At 41.5% G+C, this 10,909-nt stretch overlaps 1 non-coding gene across 1 annotated transcript; it reads right to left on the bottom strand.

Annotated features, from left to right (window-relative positions):
• Positions 1-360: 360 nt before the first annotated feature.
• Positions 361-450, bottom strand: TRNAI-UAU (transfer RNA isoleucine (anticodon UAU)). The gene is given in 2 exon segments: positions 361-396; positions 413-450. It is a non-coding gene; the product is annotated as a tRNA-Ile (tRNA).
• Positions 451-10,909: the final 10,459 nt, after the last annotated feature.

Below are 10,909 nucleotides of genomic sequence, written 5' to 3'. Positions count from 1 at the left end.
CATTCATCTGGTATAGCTCCTCCGACCAAACAATAATCAAATAAGTACTTCAGATATGGTACTATATCCCAACCCATTGTCTTTAGTATATCCCCAGAAATCTGATGAATTCCAGCCGCTTTTCTAGTTTTCAACTTTTGTAACTTATTGTAAATGTCATTGTTATCATATGTAAATTTTATTACTTCTTTGGCCTTAACCTCCTCCTCTATCTCGACATTATCCTTGTAACCAACAATCTTTACATACTGCCGACTGAATACTTCTGACTTTTGAAGATCCTCACATACACACTCCCCTTGTTCATTAATTATTCCTGGAATGTCCTTCTTGGAACCTGTTTCTGCCTCCTATAAAACATTCCCCAGGTGAGGCTCGAACTCACAACCCCGGCATCTCTCGGATACTGTCTTATAAGTACCGTGCGCTAACCGATTGCGCCACTGGGGAAGACTGGAAGAACTTGGTCATAAAAACCACGAATATTATTTACTTTAATTGATATGTACCCATATACTGGCATGGAAAGTGATAGGGTTATGTTCATGCTTTTAGTGAGTGTATTACTTATCGATATTTGATACCAAGCTACTTGGAAAGGCTATTCAGTTATGATTCAGAAAATATTGGGGAGAGTGCATGTTATACGAGACTTATAGGAGCTCTAGGAGGCAATTATATTAACATGACCACGCCTATACAATTAAAGGAATAGATGGATCCTCCCTGAATTATATGAGTATCGTAGAAGCAATATCGTCGAGGGCGATTGATATTGTAACAAATGAAAGGTTATGAAGAAGATTAATGAAATGAGAAGAATTATGACTGAGAAGAGATAGATTCGAATTGTGTATTAGTGGAACTATTGAGATTTAAGTGCTCATATTTCGAGAAGTTGTGTGTAAAAAGAAGATACTGCGAAGTTATATGACACATCGATAGAGGATCGTATTGATTAACTACTATAGGATTAGGCTCATGTTGAGAATAGTGTATTAGTAATAGAACAGCTGATTTTATGTAAATTTGAAACACGTAGTGACATATTATGAGTAGTTGTTAGCCTCCGCATACATAATTGGTGAAGATATAAGGATATGTTTGAAACACGTAGTGACATATTATGAGTAGTTGTTAGCCTCCGCATACATAATTGGTGAAGATATAAGGATATGTAGTAAGGGTAATCGACGTGTTTGGAGTCTCCCTTTCCCAAACGATCTGTAGATTGAAATCACGAGCTAACTCAATGAAAGGTACGACTGAATATGTAATGATGCTAGACTATGATCGACTGGGGAATAATATATGACAGATTGGCATATATTTGTTCGATTACGCTAGTTGATGATTACTGAAAGGTAGATTTTTGGCCATGTTAAAGAAACTTATCAAATATATCGAATCTCACCAGTAAAATAGTCATAATAAGAATCCCAGATAGTAATAAGTTACGTGAAATAATAAAGGCCCATATATAAAATTGGGTCCGCCTCTGTGGTGTAGTGGTTAGCGTTATTAGCTGCCACCCCCGGAGGCCCGGGTTCGATTCCCGGCTCTGCCACAAAATTTGAAAAGTGGTGTGAGGGCTGGAACGGGGTTCACTCAGCCTCGGGAGGTCAACTGAGTAGAGGTGGGCTCGATTCTCACCTCAGCCATCCTGGAAGTGGTTTTCCGTGGTTTCCCACTTCTCCTCCAGGCGAATGCCGGGATTTTACCTAACTTAAGGCCACGGCCACTTCCTTCCCTCTTCCTTGTCTATCCCTTCCAATCTTCCCATCCCTCCACAAGGCCCCTGTTCAGCATAGCAGGTGAGGCCGCCTGGGCGAGGTACTGGTCATTCTCCCCAGTTGTATCCCCGACCCGATGTCTGGAGCTCCAGGACACTGCCCTTGAGGCGGTAGAGGTAGAATCCCTCGCTGTGTCCGAGGGAAAAGCCGACCCTGGAGGGTAAACAGATGATGATGATGATATAAAATTGGACACGATAGGGCTCCAATTATAAAAATGTCCATAAATAAAGACAATAAAGATGAAGGTTTTGTGTAGGAACGTCAGGATGATCAAATATGAATAAAGTTGGGTGAAAACTAACCAGATTACATGACTTATATTTCAGTAGGCCACCTTACTCATGTCGTTAAACTTAATTTTTCCCGACAAAAAAGTCGATTTGTGATTTAGATGCTAGAAATTGGCTTTATGTATTTGAAGTTCAGTGTTGGACGGATCAGCTGATATCTTAAAAATCCCATTTCAATTATGAGTCATCGCCAGAGAGAAAAATTGTAAATAAGAAATATTATTTCACGAATGATTACTAGAGATTTTGACGTTGTATAATAGCACATTTTTCTTTTCTCGTATTTATCAATATTGGTTTAACTTTTCTTCAGATTTGCATGCCAATAAATTAGTATAAATTTTAAATTGGATTTATTATTTACGAAATGAAATGAAATGTCGTATGGCTTTTACTGCCGGGATGTCCCAGGACGGGTTCGGCTCGCCAGGTGCAGGTCTTTCTATTTGACCCCCTAGGCGACCTGCGCGTCATGATGAGGATGAAATGATGATGAAGACAACACATACACCCAGCCCCGTGCAGTAGAAATTAACCAATGATGGTTAAAATCCCCGACCCGGCCGGGAATCGAACCCAGGACCGTCTGAACCGAAGGCCAGTATGCTGACCGTTCAGCCAACAAGTCGGATATTATTTACGTATGATTACGATAAGACATATGTAGAGCTAAGGTAACACATTAATTTGCGTTGAAACTCGTTGTCCCTGAAAGTCGAATGGAGATCTCCACCGCCAGGAATAAGATTTATTGAGCGATACCTAGAGAGGATTCGAAGGCGGTCTTTCTCGGAACCTACTATAAATAAATAAATAAATAAATTATTGCTGATTTTTTCCTGAGATGCTACCAGGATTATCTTCACTCCGACTTGGACGCAGGTGGGGTAGAATACCGTATAATTCATAATATTTCCTTTCTAATAGATCCATATTGTACCAGGAAAAGTCATCGGAAAAGCAGCAAAAGAATGGTCTTAGGGGGTGTTCAGTTCTTAGGAACCGGTAGAGAGAAATGAGTTCACAGTGCGACATAATAGATGTTATTTTCAAAAGATTAAGTTTATTTAACGTATGAAGTATAAATAATTCCTTTATTATTTCGCATTTCAAATCAGAAAATAAATTTAACTTTCTTCTGTTGGATTTACTGCTGCATGTTTTAAGCAATCTCATAAATCCTAGTGATTGTTTGGAACGAATGGAAATTGAAAATACACTGACTGACAGAGCAAATGCAACACCAAGAAGGAGTGGTTCGAAAGGGATGAAAGTTGGGGAAAAAACAGAGACGGCACGGACGAATAATTGATGTTTATTTCAAACCGATATGCAGGTTACACAATGCGCACGGCATCGACTCAGTAGGATGTAGGACCACCGCGAGCGGCGATGCACGCAGAAACACGTCGAGGTACAGAGTCAATAAGAGTGCGGATGGTGTCCTGAGGGATGGTTCTCCATTCTCTGTCAACCATTTGCCACAGTTGGTCGTCCGTACGAGGCTGGGGCAGAGTTTGCAAACGGCGTCCAATGAGATCCCACACGTGTTCGATTGGTGAGAGATCCGGAGAGTACGCTGGCCACGGAAGCATCTGTACACCTCGTAGAGCCTGTTGGGAGAAGCGAGCAGTGTGTGGGCGGGCATTATCCTGCTGAAACAGAGCATTGGGCAGCCCCTGAAGGTACGGGAGTGCCACCGGCCGCAGCACATGCTGCACGTAGCGGTGGGCATTTAACGTGCCTTGAATACGCACTAGAGGTGACGTGGAATCATACGCAATAGCGCCCCAAACCATGATGCCGCGTTGTCTAGCGGTAGGGCGCTCCACAGTTACTGCCGGATTTGACCTTTCTCCACGCCGACGCCACACTCGTCTGCGGTGACTATCACTGACAGAACAGAAGCGTGACTCATCGGAGAACACGACGTTCCGCCATTCCCTCATCCAAGTCGCTCTAGCCCGGCACCATGCCAGGCGTGCACGTCTATGCTGTGGAGTCAATGGTAGTCTTCTGAGCGGACGCCGGGAGTGCAGGCCTCCTTCAACCAATCGACGGGAAATTGTTCTGGTCGATATTGGAACAGCCAGGGTGTCTTGCACATGCTGAAGAATGGCGGTTGACGTGGCGTGCGGGGCTGCCACCGCTTGGCGGCGGATGCGCCGATCCTCGCGTGCTGACGTCACTCGGGCTGCGCCTGGACCCCTCGCACGTGCCAACCATCTTCGCCACAGGCGCTGCACCGTGGACACATCCCTATGGGTATCGGCTGCGATTTGACGAAGCGACCAACCTGCCCTTCTCAGCCCGATCACCATACCCCTCGTAAAGTCGTCTGTCTGCTGGAAATGCCTCCGTTGACGGCGGCCTGGCATTCTTAGCTATACACGTGTCCTGTGGCACACGACAACACGTTCTACAATGACTGTCGGCTGAGAAATCACGGTACGAAGTGGGCCATTCGCCAACGCCGTGTCCCATTTATCGTTCGCTACGTGCGCAGCACAGCGGCGCATTTCACATCATGAGCATACCTCAGTGACGTCAGTCTACCCTGCAATTGGCATAAAGTTCTGACCACTCCTTCTTGGTGTTGCAGTTTCTCTGTCAGTCAGTGTAAATTAATCTTCTTCATTAAGTTCATAGAATTCATGAAATGAATATCACTTCATAAGTTCCTAAAGTCTTTCTAAAATAATCACTGGAAATTCCTAAAGTATTTCTAGAAATGGCTCTGGAAAGTTCTAAAATCTTTTTAGAATTAGGACTTGAAAAGAGAAAATATAAAGTTACTTTTCATGAAGTCTAGTATTACTTTTTAATTTACTACACTTTGAAATTATGTGAATGACTTCAAACTGATAATGAAAGTTTGTTGAAAATGAAGTAATCACCGTTTTTACACTTCAACAAGCTTGATGTTAAATGCACTCATATCACTTGAACAGTCTTGATGCTGGAACTGGAGAATGCGGTTCAGCATTTCGAACTCCGTTGATGTCGTGATGTCCACTATAGCACCACGTACCATCTCCCACGATGTACCACGTATAAACCACGCTGTACCACGTCAATTTCCACGTCGTATCAGGTGTCAGGTTGATAAGAGGGGTGAACACTCGGTCAAGGTTTCTGGTGTCACTTAGTGAATTGTGCTGACACGAGAAAGTTCAATTGATTGTTTAAATTATGAGTGTCGGAATAGCACGATTTGATTAAGTGAAAATTGGAAATTCACCAATAGACAGTACTTTGCACAGTTCGAGGTACTTATGGTTTCAAAGCACAGTTCAAAATAAACACAGTTCGGAGAAGACTAGCTTTAGAACACAGTTTATCACACGTAAGTAATGTCACTGTCTTTCAAAAGCTCATTGTGTTTGGTTTCAAATAAAACACGAAGGCTAATCAAGTGCCAGTTCACACACGTAGTTTGAACGTTTGTAGTCATTCGTTAGACAAAACTTAAGGAGACAATATGCGTTATTCCCTTTAAATAGAGTTCATATCTTACTGATCTGTTCTAAAATAACCTTGACATTCACTTGGTTATCTACTACTATCAGTGTTCAAAATAAGTTAATTTAGAGTTTCAATACAAGACATTGTTAGATAAAGTTTCTCACTCTCCGTTAGGAAATTTTAAGTTCCGAAATCTCACAAATATTATAAGTTGACACACGCTAGAATTTTACAACTTCCGAGCTATTACCGTGAAATGTTAAATTTCGTCTTGACACACGCTAGAGTGTTATAAGTTCCGAAGCACTGTGGACATGTTTGCAAGTATGACGATTAGTTCAACATAATGCGTGACAAAGTCACCAGGTTCGAGACCCGTACGCGGAGACAGTATGACGATCCGTCATCGTTGAGTTGCAATTTGTAACTGCCTATACGTCGCCAGTGTCCGTCCACGTATACTGAATGTCGAGGTCGGCTGCTTGTACCTCGTGGACAAATATGATTTCTTCACAACTCAATATCTCGATAATCCATGAGCCCATATGCGTGAAATATTAACGGCCTTCACGATGATGTATTTCATTTATTTTTATATCAAAAGGTTTAGGAGATATAAAAACCTCCTTCAAGTGGAGACAACCGGGCTACTAGTCGTAGCAGCTTCATATGGTCACAAAAAGTTATTATTATTAAATAATCGGAATTATAATTTTAATAGTTAACATTACAAAAATTAAATCTTATAGCAGCTGTATAATATTAATTGAAGTGATTCCACGTACTGTATGTGAGTACGTTATGTGTGTAATATTATAAATAAAATTCTAGGGGTCCGCTGTCTGTAATTTCATGTTATATATATCCGTTTTTGGTCAACTCGAGACCGTATCAGTGGTTTTTAGCTTACGTGTCTGTTTATCAAAACATTCATTTGGAGTATGCTGCTTTAAGGCTCTGAAGGATGGACTCTCTTCAAGGAGGACGTGAAACGACTAGAGGCAGTGGAATTGTTGCTATGGAGGAAGATGACAAGAACTAACTGGATTGAGAAGAAAACTAATGAAGCTGTGCTTAGTCGAAAACAACATCCAGAGACAATAACAACGATAAATATATGTTGGTTTGTTTCTTAGTTTCTTTGTTCCAACAGCTGCATAGATCTCGACCAGACTTCGTATTTAGAGTCAACTTATTCAGGATCAGCTTTAGATATGCATATCATTTTAAAAACCCTAACAGACTGGGGATTCATAGGAAAACCGGAAGAGATTTTATCCTTTTTATTTTACACTATCGATTATATCGCAACAAATCTTCATATTTACAGTCTACTCCTTCGGAAGCAGGTTTGGGTATGCATATTATTTAGAAATCAATGAACTGACTGGGGGTTTATAGGAATGAAACAACAGTGTTTCATTAGTAGTTGAGCAATGGATGTTCTAAAACAATGGGTGATATGTCATCATTTTCTCACGAGGTTATTGACCCCTAGTTGAGTAGTAGGGCAATGGGAATACGCGGATTTTACGTACAAGAGCAAGCCTAACCTCACAGACGCCATTTTGGAGGGTCCTAACCCTATAGGGCGACGTTGTACGGTCAGATGCCCTACCTTTCTGCGTACGAGAGCAAGCCTAAACTCCCAGGGCCCAGTTTTACAGTCAGATGCCCTTCCCCCCTCATGTGGCCTACCTTCACGGCAAGTTGCCCTTCCCACCTCATTATTTTGCCTACGAGAGCAAGCCTACCTTCATGGTTCGCCATTTTGGAAGGACAGGAGCTCCAGTTTTACGGCAAGTTGCAATTCCCACCTCATGATTTTGCGTACGACAGCAAGCCGAAACTCACAGTCGCCATCATGGGTCTATTTTTACGATCAGATGCCCTTCCCTCCTCACAGATGCTATTGTGGAGATGTCCAACCTTACAGGGTCCACTTTTACGGACAGATGCCCTTCACCCCTCACAGACGGCATTTTGGAGACTCCTAACTTTACAGTCGCCATCTTGTGGCCCAGTTTCTTAGTCAGATGCCCTTCCCTCCTCACAAGCGACATTTTGGAGGGGACTAACATTAGAGTCGCCATCTTGCCCCAGTTTGATGGCCAGATACCTTTACCACCTCATCTGGCCTAGTTTTACGGGTAGATGCCCTTCCCCTTCACAGACGCCATTTTGGAGGGGCCTATCCTCTCAGGGCCTTGTTTTACGGTCAGATGTCCTTCCCCCTCACATACGCCATTTTGGAGGCGCCTAACCTCACAGGGCCTAGTTTCACGGTCAGATGCCCTTCCTTCCTCCTCATCGGACCTCGTTTTACGAGTAGATGCCTTCCCTCCTCACAGACGCCATTTTGTTCACAGGGCCCAGTTATACGGTCAGATACCGTTCCTACCATCTTATCTGCCCTAGTTTTACGATTAAAGGACCTTCCTTCCTCACATACGCCATTTTGTTTACAGGGCCTAATTTTACGACTCAAGGATTTACGTCCCCATCCGACGGACAAAATAACTATGAGCACTGCTATATGCCCACACAACGGAGAGGTTTGGAATTTTTTCAAGGCTTTTTTGGCATACACAATCTAGTAATTAGAAATTGTATACCACCGGATGCCCTTCTTAACGTCAATCTCATGACGGAAGATAATAAGTTAGATGTATATCATGTTATATATAATAGTAGGAAGAGAAACGTCTCCTGTCGATTGATATAGAGAGGTCTGCACAAAGCTTTACGTCCCCATCCGACAGACAAATAACCATTATCAGCGTTATATGCCCCTCACTGCGGAGAGGATTGGAAGACCTTTCTAGCACACACAATATATTAATCTATATAAATAAAATTGTAGGGGGTCCGCTGTCTGTAATTTCTTTTGTTTTGCCAATTTTTCTGATATTTATCCGTTTTAGGTCAACTCAAGACCGAATCGGTGGTTTTTACATTTCGTGTCTGTTTGTTTGTCTGTTTGTCTGTCCGTTTGTCTGTTCCACCATCACGTCGAAACGGCTGGATAGATCTCAACCAAACTTCATATTTAGAGTATACTCATACCGGGAAAGGTTTCAATATGCGTGTTATTTTACAAAGTTTGAACAGACGGGGGGTTTATAGGAAAACCAGAATGGTTTTCCTCCATTTTCTCTTATACTATTGATTTTCTGTAAACTTCGTTTACCGTACGTGAAACGCCTCTTCATTATAAACAACTTTCGTTAGATTCATAATTTACCTTACTCTTCACATGACGGAGAAATTTACAATTTTCCGCTGGTATCATGCTCTGCATTGAGTGACCGACAGACCGACAACGAACCTACAGGTTACCATGGCAACGTCTCTGACTGCATGCCAGCAGGGAAGTAACGTATTGCCATTTTCCTCATCATGCTTTTAAATTCGTGGTTGTTCCTTGGGTAGAAGGCAAGAGAGGCGTCAATCGGCCTATCTGCAGGATATTGGCGGAATATCGTTGGATGTTATAACCGCCCTCCAATAGATTAAGTAATAAAACCATTAGTCATCTTCTTATTATTTGTTTACCTAGGAATCACTGGACCTAAATTTCTCCTCTGTTACCGCTTTATTATATCCATAAGACACACTAGCATAATTTATTGAGGGGCATTTGATTTTCCAATACATTCACTTGGAACTTACATATTTGTCGTTATCCGGCTGTCCTCAGTTATAATTCATTTTCTATTACTTTCAACTTTCTTAACTGTATTATTTTCTTCCTTAATTACGCCGTATGTTCGCGAGTGCTGCAAACTACTGGATGTATTTCCACCAACACTCATATTTAGAATACACCTGTCCTTGATAGGTTTTAGGGCAAATATTGTTTCTAAATCCCTGAACTGACTGGGGGTTTATACGAAACCGAAACAGTGATTTTGCACTTCCACAAAATATACACAACCAACGTTAATTTAAATCTACCTGCCTTGGTAGAAATTAATTTCTAAACCTTCTTTCTCATGTGCATCATTTCGATACGAGGATTAATAAGGGAGATATCATTAACGGACCGTTTTTCTGTACAAGTCCCATCGGACTTAACTCACGAGCAGGTGCGTGTAAAGCGTATTCGTTACAACTTGAAAACTACTGAAGACATTCGAACCAAAATTTATATTTAGCATCCACCTGTCCAAAGGTAGGTTTTAAACGTAAATAACATTTCATGTTCCGGAATGGACTGGCGGTTTATAGGGAACCGAAATGGTGATTTTACTCTCCCACAATATATACAGAACAAGACCAACCTGACTGGAAATCGACCAAACGTGATGGAATTCCACCTGTAAACCTTTCCTTCATGTGCATTTTTTCGTCAGGAGGATTAATAAGGGAGATATCATGAATGGTCAGTTTTGCAGGTTAAGTCCAGCGGACATAGCCCAAAAGGTGTTTTACATGGAGCAGATTCCTTATCTATATAAATCAAATCGTAACGACTGTGTGCCTCTACACTGACTATTTTGGCGAAATTTTCTTACAGCTTTCCGTTTAAGGGGTAATAATGACCATCTCCATAATTTTTGGTTTAGTTTCCTGAAAGTCCTAATTTTTACCCGCCTCGCCCAAAATCCAGATTGCGGCATAATCTGCCAGAAGAAAAAGAAGATAATTGAAATTTCACAAAATTTTACGTTTTAGCCTGTAACGAACGGAAAACATCCAAGATCATTAAGTTTTTCACTTTTTATCCCCGAAGAATATCGAAATATGCAGGCAATTTTAATGATAGTGCAGACCTTCGGAAATTTCTATCACATAACAGATTGCACAATCTCCGTTCAGTTTGGAATGATCTACAACCTTGGTCTTATGACTTTTCGCCGTATCTGTATCCCTTTTACGTTTGATTTTTCTCTATTAATCGATGTTAAGTCAATTTGGAATTTTCACATGCATAATTCATACTTTCATCAAACTTTTCACGAAAATTGGCCCACCCAGTAGCCATATGTGAGCCAAATGCTATGTATGTAGCTGTCACATAATTATCCGAAAAGTAATGTAATGTGAAATAATCTTACAAAAACGTTACCCTGTTCCACGTTTCTAACACAATCTGACCCAAGAATAGATGACATATCATAGGACCAGCCATTTAGGCTACTAAATCCGGCGTGTCGATATGACGTACGTTTAGTAGCAGTTAATCTGTAAATGAAGGTCTTCAATATTGTAAACACGCATATACTTTCGTATGTCGATCTGTATATATTTACCGATGTCGATTTGTAGCGATCGAGAAAGGGTGGTTCTGCTATTGTAATCAGTACTCCCCACACCGAATTTGACTGGCAGTATGAAAGGGTTCCTTTTCCAACT

Source organism: Anabrus simplex, chromosome 11 (assembly GCF_040414725.1).
Source record: "Anabrus simplex isolate iqAnaSimp1 chromosome 11, ASM4041472v1, whole genome shotgun sequence".
In the NCBI taxonomy this organism is placed as follows: domain Eukaryota; kingdom Metazoa; phylum Arthropoda; class Insecta; order Orthoptera; family Tettigoniidae; genus Anabrus; species Anabrus simplex.
This window is presented reverse-complemented; position numbering and strand designations above follow the sequence as displayed.